Genomic DNA, 18,382 nt, shown 5'->3' with positions numbered 1-18,382 from the left:
ATCGGTGTGGAGGATGCTCCTTGTCCTCCTTGCCTCCTGATTATTCCCTCCCACCGCTGATGCTTCAGGACCACCTGGAGGGTCATATAGGCCAAGCCAGGGGAGCCACATTCCACAGCTGCCACAGGAAGCCCTTGTTTGTCAACCCTGCTTTGTCGGGATGGACGGGGCAGGATGGGCAATGAAGCGAGCTTGCTGGTCTTGCTTGGAGTCACACCTCTCTCTGTAGCTGAGCAGCTGGGGCAGTGACCAGGAAAGGGAAATGCAGGAGCAGGTGTCCCTTTGCGCACAATTTACCCAGCATGCCCGAGGACTTTACATCTGCCCCTCTTCCTCCCCTGACTCTCTGTCAACACGCTGTCCATTCCAAGGTGCCTGCTCTGCAGGCTCCCGGGGTCTGTGGGCCTGAACTCTTCACTAGGTTCCCCTGGTCTCCCAGTGCCTCCTCTAATAGCCTCCACCCTCTGTGACCTGTAGGCTATCGTGGTGGGAAAACTGCACATAGCTCCTCAAAATGACTTCTGTGCCAGATGCTGTATTAAGCAATCCCCTTTTAGAAAACCTGCCTGGACTACAGAGGCTGAAAAGCTAAAAATTACATTTCCCAGTCTCCCTTGTAGCTACATGTGAGCCGGACTCCGATGAGGAGACCCATTCCCATGAGATCTGGAAGGAGGAGGTGTCAAGCATTGGCTTTATAGAGAGATCGGTTTCTTGCAGGCCTGGTGCGTGTGATCTGTCTGGGGCAGCCATGGCAGAAATTCTCTTGTCCAGAGCCTGGTAATGCCAAAGCTGAGTATGGGTGGTGATGGCCATGGAGTGACTTCTAGAACAGTCCTGGTTCCTTGAGGTTTTTAGTAACTCGTTACTAAGCCATTTTCTGCTTAGAGGGGCTTCTGTTGTCTGCAAATAACGACGATGATCAAAACAACTTCTTATCTTTCTACCTTTGTTCTTTTCCCTTAACGTGGAGCGTTCTCACCTCATACTTACAGAAGGTGCTTCAGATACGTGCACCTAAACCTCCACTGAGAAATGACAAATCTCAGTTATTTTGAGTATTCTGTATAGTAGCTTTATCATTAGTGACCTTGACCATTTATTCACTTAACAAAGGTGTTAAAGAGTGACTGTGTACTAGGCACTCTGATGATCACGGCACGTATGTTAGGCACAGTCTGTGGGGCATACCACCTACTAGGAAAAGCACAGCTACATTTATTTAGTCTCTGCTAGTGCCAGACACTATAATTAACACTTTAAATATTTCAAATAATAATAATAATAATAATAATAATAATAATAATAACAATAATAATAATAATAATATAGCTACTCCAAATCCATGATCCCCTTACAAATAGAATATCTATATTGTTCGGGGCGGCAGCACTGAGCCCAGCTAAAAACCAAATTCCCTAGACACCCTCACATTTAGGAGATGTCATGTGACCCAGTTCTGGCCAATGAGAATTAAATTGAATGTGCTGAGGATTTCTGGGAAAATGTTGCTTTCTTAATATGGGTGGCCCCTTCCTCCTTGATACTGCCTTCTTCTTCCTGCTGGAATGAGGCATGTGAGGGCAGCCAGCCTCGGATAGCAAGGGTGAAGGACACATAGGGATGACAGGGCAGAAAGAGAGAAGGAGCCTGGGCCCTGGATGACAGGCTGGGGCTTCCATCCCAGCCCAGGAGGCACAGCTCAGGACATCTTATCATGTGAGAACCTTGTTGATTATCCTATCTGGTTAACCCACTGTCGTTGGGTTTCTATGATTTGAACTGAAACATAGTCTCTAATTAAAACACTGTCCTCAACACTCTAGATGACTAAGACTCTGCTTAAATCTTTCCCATGATGAGAAATTAACTGCCCAAAAGATGCCATTTACAATTCTGGATGGTCCTGCAGAAAATAGTTTTTCTTTTCCCTAAGCTGAACTCTCACTCTATATAGAGGTAGCAATTTGGTTCATAAGAATGTAATTTAAGAGAAAACACGTGTATTAAATACTTGTACATAGACTATCTCATGTCATCTTCATGTAACACTGTGTGATAGGTTCTACCGTGCCCACTTTAAGAATAGAAAATAGGACATCAGTGCGTTTAAGTGCACTTCTGATAAGTGGCTGTATTAGCACCACGAATGCACTGGCTTAGAACAATAGAACTATATTCTTCCACAGTTCTGGAGACTAGAGGTCCAACATCAAGATGTCAACAGGTTTATGCTCCCTCTGAAGATTCTAGAGAAGAATCCGTCCTTGCCTCTTCTAGCTTCTTATGGTTGAGCTCAATCCTTGGTGTTTCTTCTCTCGGCAGCATCACTCTAATCTCTGCCTCTGTCTTCACAAAGCCTTCTTTCCTCTGTGTCTCTGTCTACTCTTCTTATAAAGACACCAATCATATCGGATTTAGGAACCACGCTAATCCAGTGGGACCTCATCTTATTATTTACATCTGCAAAGACCCTATTTCCAAATCAGGTCACATTCTGAGGTTCTGTGTGGACGTGAATTTGGGAGGCAAGGGAGGGCAACTATTCAATGCCTTACAGAGTCTTTACTTAGGGCTTTTCTACAGCTGTCTGGGGGTTAAAGATAATGAGTTTGTGTCTAACCCTGTATACATAGCATGTTAAGTTCTTGAGATCGATATAAAATTTAAAGCGCCTTCAAAAAAGCTAGCATAACAAACCAGTGCCACCTGTTTTTAATTGCTTGAATCTTTAAGATAACATTTATCTTAAAGATTCATGCACCAAGTCTAACATTGTCTTGATTTATACACAGGTAGGTTCTGTTTCTATGATGAAACCATACTAGTACCAAATTTGGCTTCACTTTCACAGTTGAAAATCAACATTCACGGATCACACGGACTTACATGTTCCTCTTCATTTGAATCTTAGAACACTGTGTGGGGAAAGTGAAATCTCTGTTTACTCAAACATTACTGATAGGTCTGGATTGTCTTAATTCATTCTCTCTGAAATTCTGCACATACCTTACACAAAGTTGCCTTAAAAATACTACCTAGCATTTATTCAACACTCACCAGGCTAGGTGTTTTACTATATCTCATTCCTATAATATCCCTAAAAGTGGTCTTATCAGAGAAAAGGATTTTATTTTGAATTACAATCCTTTGCAAAGTATCCTGTAGAGTAGATACATAGCAAATGTTTGTTGATTAACTTTATTATTTTCATTCAATTTTGCAATCCTAGCCTGTCATTAATACATAACAGAAATGTTACTAAATTATAAAGAAGTTCCAGGCATTCAAAAGTGGAGGAGAATCTACATAGTAGGAAGCACCTTAAGGTTTAACAGGAAATCAGAGTTCCTCGTCTAAAATATTGAATTACTTGTAAAGTACTTTTATATCTCTTAATGGGTCATGCTATGATTCATGCAAGTCTCAGGTCTTCTGTACCTTCCTGAATCAGAAACCTCTGCTGGCATTGCCTGGTTCTCCAAGACATACACTCTTTCTATTGGTGAAGCATAACTAGGTTAATATCCTAAAATAAAAAAGAATTTTCACTGTCTTATAGAATTATCAAAGAAGAAGTTTTTGGTCATTTAAGGATTAGGAAGAAAACACTTCGAATCCAATAAATCTCCTATCTAATTTTGGTAATGGACATATGATTTCATTTTTGCAATGCGGATAAAAGGATATTAAAAAAGGAGACTATATCAATAAAGGTGTTGCTGTAAAAGCTATAAACAACTGACCCCTGATGTCTTCCTTTCATCTCAGAAAATGCCATAAAACGATGCCTGTTAAACGGAAGCCTGAGCTAATTGGTGTTTTTGCTGGTGAACAAAATCAAATATAACGGAAAAAAACGGTTGCAGATGAACAATAAAATCATAAACCTTGTGTTATATAGGGTTACGTCAGCAAAGTCTTGGCAATACGGATACGTTCAGAAGCCTGACACTCTCCTTACTAGGCAAAGCAGTGAAAGAAAAGAATTCTTAGCCAGAGTTCAACAACTAAAAGTGTAACTTGTTTAAATTCACGTGTCTGAGTTTTTTTAAAAATGGAGTTCATTATAGGTATTCACGCCATTCCCATTCCCAAGATAGTTTCTTTGTTTCTTGTAGATGTAAAATAGCACATAAGTGAGTATAATATCTATATATTTTTACTTGATTCTTCGATTGCGTGACATCTTTCACATTTGAGCAGCTATAAAAGATAAGTTGGTTTCCTGGAAGCTGCAAGATACACGCATAGGAATAAAATACACTCCCTACACTCAAGGAACTTATAATCAAGCAGGGAAAAGAGGAATGGCAGGCCAAAGGGCCGACCTATAGGGTGGAAAAAGAAATCATTTCTGACTGCTGAGCTCACGGAGCTCCTCAAGGAGGAAGTAGCCTCTGATGTGGGCACATAAGAACAGGTAGAGTTCTGGTAATGGGATCGAGCACATCAGGACTCAGGAATGGTGGGACAGGAAAAGGCGACGGTCCCCAGGCCTGGCTCACCCACAGAGGCACTGGGACCAGAGTTTTAAACGTGAAATGTCCGATTCCGGTTCCCAATGTGTTGGCGAACGCCCTTGAGGTGGAGCCTGAGAAACTGTATGTTTAACAAGACCCCCCCAGGGGGCTCACTGGGCACAGAGATGAGAGTTGGAATGTACAGGAAATATTCGGAGCACAAGAGAATGGGATGGAAGGTGGCGTGAGGCAAGGCAGACTGCCTGCGTGCTTGAAACAATAGGCTTAAGAGGATGGGAACTACTGAAGATCTGTCAGGTAATAATGTGATCAGAACCATGTGTCAGGTAAAGACATCTGGCGTTGGTCCAAAAGGCAGACGTGATGGGGAGAAACTCCAGGCAGGGAATGAATTCATCGCCAGGCCAATAACGGCGAGCTGGGGGAGGTGTGGGGCCTGCATGGACATCCCGGCCGCAGAAGCGGAGAGGAGGAAAGGCCTGCCGGATACCATGGGTGAGCCTTGGACAACGAGCTAGAGGCAGAAGAAACACAGATTTGCAGGTGAGTAGGCTGAAGGCAGGTCTGACTGCAAGGCCCAGTGCCCCACGTGGCCATTCTGGAACTCAGGTCTCAGGGTGAATATCAGATGTTGCTTCTTGACAATATCACCACTGCCTCCTCTGGACCCTCTAAACCTCAGCCTCCGGCTGCCCAGCCAGACTTCTTCCCATCACCTGCAACAAAGTCAGATCCAACAACTGCCCTTTGCTACAGTGGACAGGGTCTGCTTTCCAAGCCCCAGGCACCCTGCAGCCCCTCATCCAATGGTCTCTGAGCTCTGCTCTCACAGGCCTGGTGCATTGGTACATTGGTCCCTCCCAGGCGCAGATGACTATACATGCAATAATGCTTTTCCTATAGAAATAAAATCTCCCTTAAAAACAATAGCAACAACAAAACAAAAATTAAAACAGTATAACACTGTCCACCTGAGGATTTAGAGTTGGCAAAAATTGGGGGTTGGTTTGGTTTTTGTTTTGCTTTGTTTTAATTGGAAAGCCAAGCCGCAGAAAGGGAAAGCTAGCAGAGGAAACAATAGAACCGTGTCAACGCTCCTGTCTCAGTGGATCAGGCTGTGATACAATGAAGGTCAAGACTGGCTAGCTAAAGGTCAGGACTTGTGATGTGCCATCAGGGGAAGCAAGGCTTCTATTTGTTTTGTTTTGTTTTCTGTAACTCGAGGACTGGCAAGCTCTGTAAGGGGCCAAACGAACAAGTTCCGGCCCGTTCTAGGCCACTGCACGGGCACCACACGATGCAAGGGCGCCAGGGTGGTCTGCGTTCACAGGACCCCTGCGGATGCACAGCGCAGCAGCCTGCATCCTCCTGGCAAGCCGAGTGCAGGAAGCAAGGCAGGCTGGCCGTGGGCAGGAGGCTGGGGAAGCATGTGGATGCAGGACATATGGACAAATGGGTACTTGTTCTCTGGAGGGTGTTGGGCAGCCACTTTCATAAATAATGAAGAGGGAAAGAAGGAGGTGCCAGTGTGCCTGATGTGGCAGGTCGGAGGTGCCTGTTCCGGCATCTTTGGATGACTGTGTTACTTGCATAAATGTCAGCAATATTTGAAACTCAAAATCCGGAAGTTGTGGTTGTTACTGGACCCCAATCCTGCGCTCCCCGAGCTCCAGCTCTGCCAACCTGCTCTCTCTGCACGCATGCTGTTCCCTGTTCCTGGAGCGCCTCACCCCCCACCCTTTCTTAGCTTGGTCAAACCCCATTCATCTTTCAAGTCCAGTCGAGGGAGTCACCACTTCTGTGGCATCCTCTCAACAGACTGTTCCTTCCCCTGTTCTCTAACGGTATTAGTGCGCACTGCCACCATAACCCATGCACACAATGCGTGATACTGCACTTAAGTTACGTGAGCTACTATTTGGCCGCAGTTTGCCTTATTTTACCTTTGAATCCACAGCACTTGCAAGCAGTGTTTCAATGGCCCCTGGGGAAGATGTAGAGACCACACACCAACCTCGTCACTTACTCACAGGAAGATCATGAATATAAACTATTCCAGGAGTGGCCTCACTTTGACCTTTCACTCCTGGATGGAGGAATAAGCTCTGATCCTCCTCCAGAAACCTATTCTGGTTTTGCAACTCCCAGCAAGTAAGCTCCTTCTGAGACTATTTGCTCCACCCCAGTGTCTGTCTCCTCCAACTCCTCAGAGCTGCATGGACCAGGACCAGGAAGAGGGCAAGAGAACTCTGGGAACCTCTCTGCTTCTGCACAAGGCAAGAAGTAATTCTCTGTATGTCACATAAATCGCAGACGATGATCTCATCATGGGTGTCACTACAGCCTCTCCTATAAAGCAGAGGACAGTTGTTCTAACACTGGTAGAGTCTCGCTCTGTTGCCGAGGCTTTGCCAAGTGCTAAAGAGATGTTTGTTGAATGGAACAGAATTCTCTGGTCACTTTTCAATAGATGTTCTTACTGCACCCTTAGAACACTTTGCAATAAAAAAAGAGAGATGCAGTCAGCATTAATGCATTTATTTTACATATGTTAGACAGTCTCACATATTAGAGGTCCACTACAGAAGGGAAGCAGGAAAGACTTCAAGAGGGAGATATCTGAGATGTATTTGGAGTATGGATGGCACTTCCACAGGCTGAGAGGAGTGGAAGGGGAGAGCATTCCAAGTGGCCTGAAGAGCATGAGCAAAGGCTTGAAGATGAGATAGCAGAGTACGTTCTGGTCCCCTCATCATAGGATCCCCACTAGAGAGGCAATGTCACATGCTAGAATTAGCACAGGTTCTGAAGTCAGTCATCGCCTTACCAGCTGTGCGGCCTTGGGCAAGTCCCTTAAATTTCCTGAGCCTTAGCTTCCTCATCAATAAAATAGAGATGATAATACCTTGAAGGGATTTTCTAAGAATTTGGGATGTAGGTAAAGGATATGGTAAAGAATATGCATTAAATAAATGAAAGATATAATGATGATGATGATGATGATGATGATGCCATAAGCTTCTTGAAGACAGACATTATTTCTATCTCTTACTTGCACCACTGAAATATCTGCCATGTTGTTTTTCTCAATCTTCACAGGTACTAAGAATGTGCTGGCTTAAATGAATCTCCTTGACACTTTATTTCTATCATTGAGCCTTTTTTTTTTCCTTTAGAGAAATGTTTCCTATAATCTGTTAGCCTGATTGGACATGGAAGAGAGTCCATGGACAGTGAATGAATGAAATACAGATCCTGACCATCATGAATTTGGGGCAGAATCTATAGGCAGTCTGGTGAATGCATAACCAATTGGAATAGCTTGTCAAGTATTAAAGGTTCCACAAAAGGAAAAGTTCTATTAGACTCAGAGTCTAAAAAATATGAGTAGGATTTGATAAGCAGAGAAGAGGGGAAGGCAGGGCATTATGTTTAGCAAGATTACTGAAAAAAAAGAGATCAAGATAAAAAAAATCTGGAGTATGTTTGGGAAATCATGGGTATCTGGCCTGGCCAGTAAGTGTAGGAAACCGAAGACATGGCTTTAAAATTAGTTTCAGGTCAGACCAAAAGGGACTTCAAGGCCAAGATCAAGATTCAGTACTTATCTCATGAACAGTGGATATCCATAAGTGATCTGGCCTGGGATCACAGAATCTGAGACCTGGAAGGCTCAGAGTGTCCACTCCCCTTTGAGAAACCAGAAAAGCAAGGCCAAAGGAAGTTAACTTGCTCAAGGCTACAATGCCATTAGGGCCAAAACTGGGATGAACACGCTGGTTTCCTAATTATTAATCAGGAGTTGGAACAGCCATTGCAGGGAGGTGACAGTTTATGGCATATACACCACCTCCTTCTCCCTCATCCAAGGCAGATGTTTCTAATCGATCAGGGCACTCTTTCCTGCTGAGTCCAGACCTCACCATCCACAACACAGCCTTCCAGTCTTTGCCAGCAGGCTGCGCTGCTCCTGGAGGCGAAACCCATCATCCGTCCTGCTCTACTCAGCCTTGCTGCCTCAGTACAAGAACCCCTGCTTTGAAATTCTTACAGAGAATAATGAACGTGGCTGAGGAGGACTTAGTCACTTACAGGAGTCACCTGCTTAGTGCATCCCTTTGTATAAGAGGTGAACTGTGTCCTTCATAGTCTCAGACATTTTGTCCCCAGTCAATGAGGGTGATTAGCCACGGCCATCTCTGCGCTCTATGCCACCTTATCTCTCCAGCAGTTTCTCTTCTACACCCATATTGCAATCAAGAAGGAAAAGGGGGAAATCCCAGCCTCGGCACAAGGGCATAAATAAGTAAACACACCGCTTAGGATATGGCGGGGAGAGGGAAAAGTGGGTGCAGGGAAAGAAAATAATATATTAACCCATAGTCTTGAAATTAAGCACCATTCAATGTTTCCTTTTTAGTTTAGAAACCACTAAATAAAAAGGAAGAAAAAAAGTCAGGAAGTTCCCTCCTTAGTGTTAACAATAGAACAATCTAGGGTGCTGTAACTCAGGGCAACATATTTTTTAAAAAAGAGGCACTGAATGTTCAGATCCCTTTGGACCCTGCCTCGTAGTCTAACTTGGGTGCATTTTGGGTGTCTAAAAATAGACTAGTTAGTGACGGCGATGAACTGCAATTAACTTCAGATTTATTTAAATTTTGTAATTTTAGAGACACTGGCAAGCGTGCTAACAACAAATTTGGGATTCTCTCCCCTCGACAGCCTTGAGGCTTGGCGAAACTCTTCTTGCCTCTTGTAATTTCTTCTGCCCCAATGAGTGATAACAGCTACCTGTATATATTTTGCAAGCAAATTTCTGGAGTATTTTAAGCTTCTTCTAATTCAGAATCTGTATAACATACACACAGTAAAATTATATCACTTATAAGTATATAAACATGCCTACTTCATTAGTGAACTGGTATGCCGAAATCTAAATTTTAAAGACAGAGAAATTAAGATATATTTTCACATAAAATGTTTTATTCATTTCCCAAAAAGACTCCCCCTAGAACCTCTTGCAGATGAGGAGTTATTTTCATGTGAGTGCATTTTAAATGATTCAACTTAGGAAACTCTGATTTGTACATAACTGTGCAGGATTATACCTGTGACCCAAAGTGAAATGCACCTGCATTAGGGAGATGGCAATATCTCAAGCTGATGGAAAATGCTAGAAATGGGATTTGTTCTATGCAAAATGAGACATAAGGAAATCAGCAGCATAGTTTTAAAAGGTTGCTCGTTCTGTTCTTTGTGTTTCTCCACAGCATGAAAAAAAAAAAGTTCCATTTTCTGAAAAGTAATTTCCTCCTCTTACCATATTTTTAAAATGTCATAATTAGCTGATTATATTACAATGGAATTCCAAAATAACTAGGCTACCTCACGGAAAACAGAAAATATGGCTATTTAAAATTTTTACAAATATCTTTCACTGATATTTATTTCAAGGCTTATTTGTTGATTATATATAAACAATAGAGTCATTAGTGAAAAATGAATTTATTTCCCTGCGCATGGGAACATTTTTAACACGTGTGGAAGGTTTGAAATTCGTTTCCAGAAAAAAAGGTTGTCGTGATTTAAAAAGACAAGCATTCACCCTGAAAACTATAATTACTGCTTTCCTCACGGAAATACCATCATCTGATTCTTTCGCTTTTCTTTCCTTTTTTTATGAAGAAGAGTCAATGCTGCAGATTTTTCCAGATAACAATCAAAGAATCTCACTTTCGGATTTCAGCATTTAAACTTGTGCTGCTCTTCATCCAAGAAGGTTCTTAACTAATGCACAATAAGCATCAAAGAGAAATGCTTTCTGAACATAATGGATACTTATTCCGTTTAAAGGGTCTTCCCCCCTGAACCCAGTCCTCCAGAGTTCTTGAGGAAAAAATTATCTAAAGCACTGAGAGATCTATTCTGTTTCCACCAAGACAGATAGCTAACTGCCTTGAAAGATGCGGCCACAGGCTGCATTATTTCATATCAACGTGGTAGTGACATCAAAACCAGCAATGTACAGCGTGCAGCCATAATTAGAAATGTAGTTCCCAGTGCCCTCTGAATGAAGGCAGAGTCTCTGACCATTTGCATTTACAAGTGTTCTGCCAACCATGCCAAAGAAATGGTTTGATACAAATACAGCAGCCCCATCTCTTCTCTGGTTGCTGGATATTTGGTATCTTATGGGGTCTTCCAAAGCCTCTGGTGAGAATGACCATGACATGGCAGACAGAGTGTGGCAAAAGGACAGTCAAGAGCAGGGACTCTAGAGGCAGCCTGCCTGGGTCCCACGCCTGCTCTGTCACTCCCAAGCTGTATGATCTTGGACAAGTCACTTTACTACGTCGGAACCAAGTACATCATAGGGAGGTTTTGAGAATTCAGTGAGTTATATGAATGTATTCGTATACAGAGCCCTTGGGACAATGCCTTGCAGAGTAAACACCAAATAAAAGCTTGAGATTATTACTATGTTCCATGGCTTATAGGAATGGCATGAGGTCTCGAGGGAATTCATGAAGATTATTTCTAGCTTTCTTTTAAAGTGGCCTCAGACTGATGGTAGCTCTCGGTATACATTTTGGAAGAAGAAATGGAATTTTTGTTCTTTGCCTCGCAACCAAGATCAAACTTGCCACGGCAGCCTTCCAGTGAAGACAGGAAATCGCTGGTCCCTCTTCTTCCTCTTGGACAAGGCCCTGCCGGACCTGGCCCCTGGCGCCCACCCTGCGTCCTCATACCTGGCCGTGTCCTTTCCATCACACTTTAAGCTCTCACAAAGACTAGAGTTCTTTAACTATTCCAAGTCGCTCCTTACCTCTGAAACCTTACGCGTTATTTATTTTTCTAGAATGCTTTCCTCTAAACATCCACCTCTTCATTTGTCAAAACCGGCCCACTATCACTGCCTCCAAGAAAACTTTTTCGTCTCTCCCTCCACCTCTGGTCTTTGCTCGTGGCATCTCCTGCTGCTCTTTTCACGGTGCTACCGTTTGCTTCTTTCCACATTCGTCTCCTCCACTGGGCTGTGGCTCTCTTAGGAGCAGACTGTGTTTTAGTCTTTTTCTGCACACACATCACATAGTAAGAGAACTGGTATCTAGCAAGTATTCAACATATAATTGTTGAAAAAACATACGGTTCCTTCTATCTGCCCTAAGATTAACTCTCTCCCTCAGATTGTCATTTAGCTGCTATTTTGCAATTTTTTTTATTTTTTACCATCAAGCATTTGAGACAGAGGTGCTGATTTAATAGTCTCTACCTGTCTCACCTACGAAATGAATCAATACTCGCTCTGCTTCTGAAGTGAGATACAACATGGGGAGACAAGGGGATGAAAGAGAACAGGACACAACATATTCTTCAGTGAGGTTCTGGGGAAGGTGTCTCGTCATCTTTCCAGAAAAGCAGGGCTCTGAGGAGCTGGGCTCAGGGAACAACGTGCCTTGGAAACCTCCCTGGGGTGGGCGGTTCGTGCCCTCTGCCTGCACTAGGGAAACCAAAGTGGACAATCCAAGAGGTTCTGTCCAGGAGCCAAACCCCAAACCCAGCCAGGCGGCCTGTCCAACAGGCTCCACAGTGGTAAAAGGCTGGCTGCCTGTGGACTGGATTTGGTCCCCAGATATATTTTATTTGGCCGACAGAGTCTTGAAAATGTGTGTTAGCTGCCAATGTTTAAAACTCGGGAGACTGCACATTTTAAAAATCTAGATTTCTAGCTTACTTTTTAGAAGAACTGGCAACAATGGATGCCCTCTGTGGTAGGAGCATCAGGTGGGAGCAGAACAGTGCTGCCCTCTGTAGGTGGGGCATGTGTTTTGCAGTTCACATTCCTCACTTTTCCGGATCACTTTAACTGCCGGGGGCACTGTGCAAACTGAGTTTGCAACCTCAGGACTAGGCTCGGCAAGGGAATCCAAGCATTGCTGGAAGGAGACGGGAAGCGGAGGAATCAGACCAGAATATGGGAAGAAGTTCAGAAGCAAGGGGCAAGAGCTTTATATAAGGATCTTAGTTACTTAGGCCAAGGTAGGGGTGTGCTGTGAAGAGCAGTGACAAGTGGAGGCTAGAATTAAAGGTTTTTAGGAAGTGTGACCGTGGAGACCAGAGCTGACAGCTTTATGGTAAGTGTGTGCATTTAAATTCATAGCTTCAGCCAGGACCTCTTTTCTCTGAATTCTAGACCCATATATCCAACTGCCTAACTTGACATGTCTAATGAATATATTAAACTGAGTACGCCCAAATTGAACCATTGATGGTTCCCCCAAAACCTGCTCTTCCGGTCATCTTTTCTATCATAGCTAATGTTCCTCCATTTATTCTTCCGGCTGCTCAGACCATCGACTTTGATGGCACCCCCGACTCCACCTTATTTCACTGCCACGTCGAGTCCATCAACAAAGCTCCACCTTCAAAATATCTCCAGATCTCAACCCTGTGTCAGCAGCCCACTGCCATCGCTCTGGCCCAGCCCAACCCTTTCCTCAAGATTATTGGAATCGCCTCCGAAATGTTGCCCCTGTTTCTGCCCACAGACCCTGAAGTCCATTCTCGACGTAGATGCCAGAACGAGCCTGTGAAAATGAAAGCCAGGTCACGTCATTGCTCTGCTCGGTGCCTTCCAACGATTTCCCACTCGCAGAGTGCCAGAGCCCCTGCTGAGACCTACAAGCCGCTCCCCTGACCTGTGCACCGCCCTCCGCTCACACAAGCCACCTTCATCTCTCACTGCCCGTCCCCCACCGTTCACGCGACTCCAGCCACGCTGGCCTTCTTGCGGTTCTCTGACTGCTCCAGGCACATTCCTGCTCCAGGCACATTCCTGCTCCAGGGTCTTTGCACTTGCCGTTCCCTCATCTGGGGTGTTCTTCTCCTGCAGATGTCCACTAACCATCCCCCTCATTTCCTTCAGATTTACTGAAATGTCCCCATCTCAGGAAGCCCCTCCTTGATCACCCTCCCTCAATTCAATCCTTCTCAATACCTTACATCCCCATTCTTGCCCTAGCTTTCCTTGTTTAAGTTTTATGTATTTTTGTTTGTTGTCTGTCACTCCCAGCTAGAATAAAAGCTCCTCGAAGACAAATGCAGTGTATTTTGTTAAATACTGTATCTTCAGTGCCTAGAAGAATCCTTGGCACATAGGCTAATAAACACCGGATGATCAATAAATATTTGTTACATAAATGAATTTGGATATAGTCTGTATTTTAAGATCATACTTTCATACGATCATTCCCAATGGAAAAAATATTTAGTAGTCTGCCCGACAACACTCAATTCGGGGATGATAGACATGCGAGGCTTAAAGCTTCCGTTTTAAAAAGGATGGATGTCAAAATGTGAGTGAGTGACAGAGGTTCGAATGCTGGACTGACAGCAGCTTACGCCACATGCGCAACACTGTGCCGCACAGTTGAAAGAGCAGCCTGTTCCTTTTAGATCCTACCCAGGCCTCTTGGAATCATATACCAAAGACATCGTGGCTAGAATTTTTCACACACAGGACATGTCCACTCTGCACCCCACTTTATTCAGCTCCTTTTGTCCCACTGGCCTCCTTTGTGCCTCTTCTGCTTCTCTGGCTTTGGAACCTCTGCTATCTGGTCCTGAGGCTTCCAGTCCCATCGTCTAATCTCCTGGCTCACAGCTGATCTCCTGTGTCCAGACTCAGCCATGAGAACTGTTCTCCTCTCTGCTTTAGCCCGGAGTAGAAAAATTAGACAAGAACCCAGGAAAGTTGTTGGCAAAGGCTCCTGATCCATTGCGATGCCTTTTTTTTCCCCCTTTCTCTTTTCCACTAGACTTTTGAAGTTATCTGGATCAAAACATAAAGCTTCGTAATGACACCTAACTATGAGAACACGAAGTTGAAATCTTCGTAACAGCTTTAGATAAACACATGTTAAAAAGGTATGTCCTATCTGTTTAAAAATGTGCTATGAAACACATGCTAAAAGGCAGTGGGATGAGGCGTGACTGAAACAGCCAGGAATCTGATGAGGAATTTATAGACCTGCAAAGGCAAAGGCACGGAGCCTGGAAATCTGCTGTTTTCCACCAACTTTCCCCACTGAGCCAATTGTGAGATAAGACATTGCTAATTCTAATCACATTAAAACACTTTATGTCACGTACATTATGTTGGAAAATGGACAATGGGCTTTCTTGGGGTTATAAAGATTTATCTGGCTCCAAAACTGGATGAGGCTGAGGTGTTGGTTGGAAGGTCTTTAGCAAAGCACTTTGGCTGTGTTTGGTACTGTCATCCTTGACACGTTGTGGTAGGCAGAATAATGGCCCCAAAGATGTCCATATCCTAATTCCTAGGACCTGTGAATATGGTACTTTAGATGACAAAAGGGACTTTGCAGGTCTGAGAAATTAAGGATTCTGAGGTGGGAAGATTATCCTAGATTAGAGATGGGCCCAGTAAAATCATCGGAGTTCTTATTAGAGGGAGATAGGAAGGAGAGAGAGAAGTGTGAGCATGAAGTCAGAGGCAGAGGGACGCAGGGGCCACGCGTCGAGGAATGAAGGCAACTTCTAGAAGCCGATAAAGGCAAGAAAATAGATTCTACCTTAGGGCCTTCGGAAGCAAGGCAGCTCTGCCAACCTGTTTTGGAATTATGAACACCGTGAACTATAAGATAGGAAATTCGTGTTGCTTTAAGCCACTAGATTTGCTGTAATTTGTTATAGCAGAAATAGGAAATGAATACACGTCTCTTTCTCACCCCCACATCTATTCCTCCAGCCAGGCTTTGTTCAGAATGTCCTAGGTGTTCCAGCAACCGGGCTGGCGTAGAAGACGTGGAAGTTGTTTGCAAAATCGTAGCTCATTTAGCGTCAGCTCTTAATCATCTACAAAGGAGCAGCCTTGCAAACGGCCATGGCTAGCTCCACGCAGAGGACTGACTACAAGAAGTGCCAGACACACTAGGCGCAGCCCGAGTAGTCACTGAGTCACAGAGATAGGTCTGAGCAGGTCACAATGACCTCCTGTGGATATCCCACATCCTATCACTTAGACACTCTTTATGGGGACTTTTAATGAATAGTCTTGATTCATCGGAAGAGAAATCCAAGGTGAGTGAAGGTATTAGTCCCTGGCCCCATATTGCTCTTATTACCCTTTCTTATCTTTTCACCGAAATCCTGCTCTTCCTCCCAGGCTCTCATTGTATTCTACCATCCTGTCCTCTTCCAGCGGAAGCTCATTTTCAAGACAAGATCTGATCAACTCATTTATTATGAAGTAAGTACACAGTGGCTGTGACATGTAAACTACACCTCCATGGGGTATTTACTTTCTAACAAAGATAAGATTGTAAGCCTCTGGAGAACGGGGTCCACACCCGACCTCTCTATCATTGGCATCCCTCATCCTTAGTACCATGTCTGGAATTTAGTTGGCCTTGGATCAAAACCTACGGAATGAATGAATGAATAAAATCATACCAGCAGACAGAGCACCTATGCTATCTCCTGTGAACTTTAGTACTTCCTATGATACAGAGATAAATCTGTGTTCACTGCTGTGAAGCAAGCGAGACCTTGGAAATAACGCCTGTTGAGAGTAACCATCGCTCTAACGTGATGATAAATCTTTCCTAAAAATGGAGACTATGAGTACAGAAAGGTCATGTGACTTAGGACATAACATTGCCACAGCGGATTGAGAAACAGAAGATAAGATTCTAAACTCTCGATTGAACGAAAAAGACAGCCCGAATCTCTGAATTATCGTATGCTCCGAGGCTCATCATTGAAACCTTGTCATTGGCTGTCTTAACAAATCCTGTGCGAACCTAGCGTTATAACTGGGTCGGTGGGTGCCTTCAGTGTGGTTTGGGGGCCCCATTTAACTTTATGTAAAACCATGTTTCTGTGCATCTGAGTTGTTTTAAAGCAGTAAGTCTGATTAGGGAAGGTTGAAGATCCACTGCTTTAGGAAATGGTCCCCACCGGAACGCCTTGTTAATGTACAATTTCTGACATTCGTTTCTTTCTTTGGTGTCATTGTCTCAAACAATTAATGTTAATTTAGTCAGCTGGTCACTACATTAGCTTCCCATTGCTGCTCTAACAAATTACCAATACTTGGTGGCTTAAAATGACACAAATTTATTACACGACAGTACTGAAGCTCTGAAGCCTAAAATGGGTCTCATGAGACTAAAACAAAAATGTTGGCAGGGATGTGTTTCTTCTGGAGATTCTAGGAAGAGAGAATCCATTTCCTTGTCTTTTCCAGCTTCTACAGGCTGCCAGCAACCTTAACGGTCCCTTGCCGTGTAATACGACATATTCACAGGTTCTAGAGATGAGGATGTGGACATCTTGGGGTGGGGGGGACATTATTCTGCTCACTACTGCTACTTAACACATTCCTTGAGCACCCGCCTTTATTACGAGGTTCTGTAAGGGATTTTGAAGGTAGATTGCTTTCCACACAGTCCTTATGCTTCAGGAGACAACAACAAAGAAGATGATAATAGCCTTGTGCGAGATCTGAACGTCGGCAGAGGAGACATATTTAATGAAGTCAGGCACCAAAATGCCAACGCCCTTTCCTGGAGAGAGAGAGGTTAAGTTCTCTTGCTACCTGCAAGCGTTCGGCAGACCAGCATTACCTCCTTCTTCACCTCAGAGCCAAGAAAGACAAATGGTGGTGATCAGAGGAGTATTTCATCTCATACAGAAAGTCAGACCAACAGAGAGTCTAAGAAAGATGCAACACAGCTAGACCTTCTAATCCAAGGCTTGGGGGATGATTGCGTGGCACCCCCTTTAGCCACTTCAACCCTTGCAGACATCCAGGAAGCTGGACTTTCTCCTCAGTCCCTCCAGGCTTCTGGACACCACAGAATGGGAACCTCATTTTTGACTGTGCTGTCTTTGTTCCAGTCGGATACCTTAGCCTGGGCTGGAGAGAGCCAAGACTCACTGGCTTGTTCCTTCACCCAGGACTTGGAAGTTCGTGCTTGCTGGACCAAAGAGAGAGAGAGGATTCTTCCTGGAAAAGGGAATGGCTTCATGGATCTAAGAAAAAGAGTTGCCAGGGTATGGAGAGACGCAATAAACCACTTGGGGGCAAGGGCCATCAGTCCTTGGACAAGACTAAATTGCAGAAGTTGTTGGCCAAAGAAAATAGGCAGGCCCCTGCCCCCTTGCAAACATACAGGGATTTCTGGGGTGGAGAAAACACAGAAACAGTGAAACAAAGCTCTTGTGCTGCTCCTGTGTTTTCTTGGGACAGTGAAAAGAATGACAAGGACTCCTGGAGTCAGGTTTTCACTGAGGATTCTCAAGGTCATTGCCCACAACCCCAGCGCTCCTTTCCAAGACGTAACCAACAATCAGAATGAAGGCTGAGGGCAGTTTCCTGACAGCCTTTGGGCTCAGTGCCAGGATAGGCCCATTCAGTTAAATCTGCAGCCTGATTTGCTCTTTACCCAGGACTCCGAAGGTAATCAACTTATCAGAGACCAAATCTAAATGTCTTTGTGTTTGGTTCTAAAAGTACCTTGAAATGACAGACACAGGAAAATATCTTGGGGCAAGGGTTGTTGGGGGTAATATGTTTGGGTAGGAGGGAGGTATGGGATGAAGCTGTTATTATTGAGCATTTTCTCTGTGTGAATAAAGCAGATGGTACACTTGGAAAAAAAAAAAAAGCTGCCTTGTTGAGCATTTACTATCTGCCAGGCTTTTTTTCTAAACAAATTGTATGACTTAACTCATTTAATTTAATCTTGCAACCACCCAAGAAGTTAGGTAATATTACTACCAGCATTTTAGAGAAAAGGTAACTGAAGCAGAGAGAGACAGTGTTTCTTGCCCAGATCAGACAATTAGTTTGGTGGTAGCTTGGGGTT

At 44.0% G+C, this 18,382-nt stretch overlaps 1 protein-coding gene and 1 pseudogene across 1 annotated transcript in view; one reads left to right on the top strand and one right to left on the bottom strand.

Moving 5' to 3' along the window:
• Positions 1-18,382, bottom strand: part of CHN2 (chimerin 2) — a 263,990-nt gene that overhangs the window by 213,927 nt on the left and 31,681 nt on the right. The window lies entirely within an intron of this gene.
• On the top strand, positions 4,925-18,002 carry LOC120601991 (aurora kinase A and ninein-interacting protein-like; annotated as a pseudogene).

Source organism: Pteropus medius, unplaced genomic scaffold (genome assembly GCF_902729225.1).
Source record: "Pteropus medius unplaced genomic scaffold, Ma_sr-lr_union100, whole genome shotgun sequence".
NCBI classification, from domain to species: Eukaryota; Metazoa; Chordata; class Mammalia; order Chiroptera; family Pteropodidae; genus Pteropus; species Pteropus medius.
This window is presented reverse-complemented; position numbering and strand designations above follow the sequence as displayed.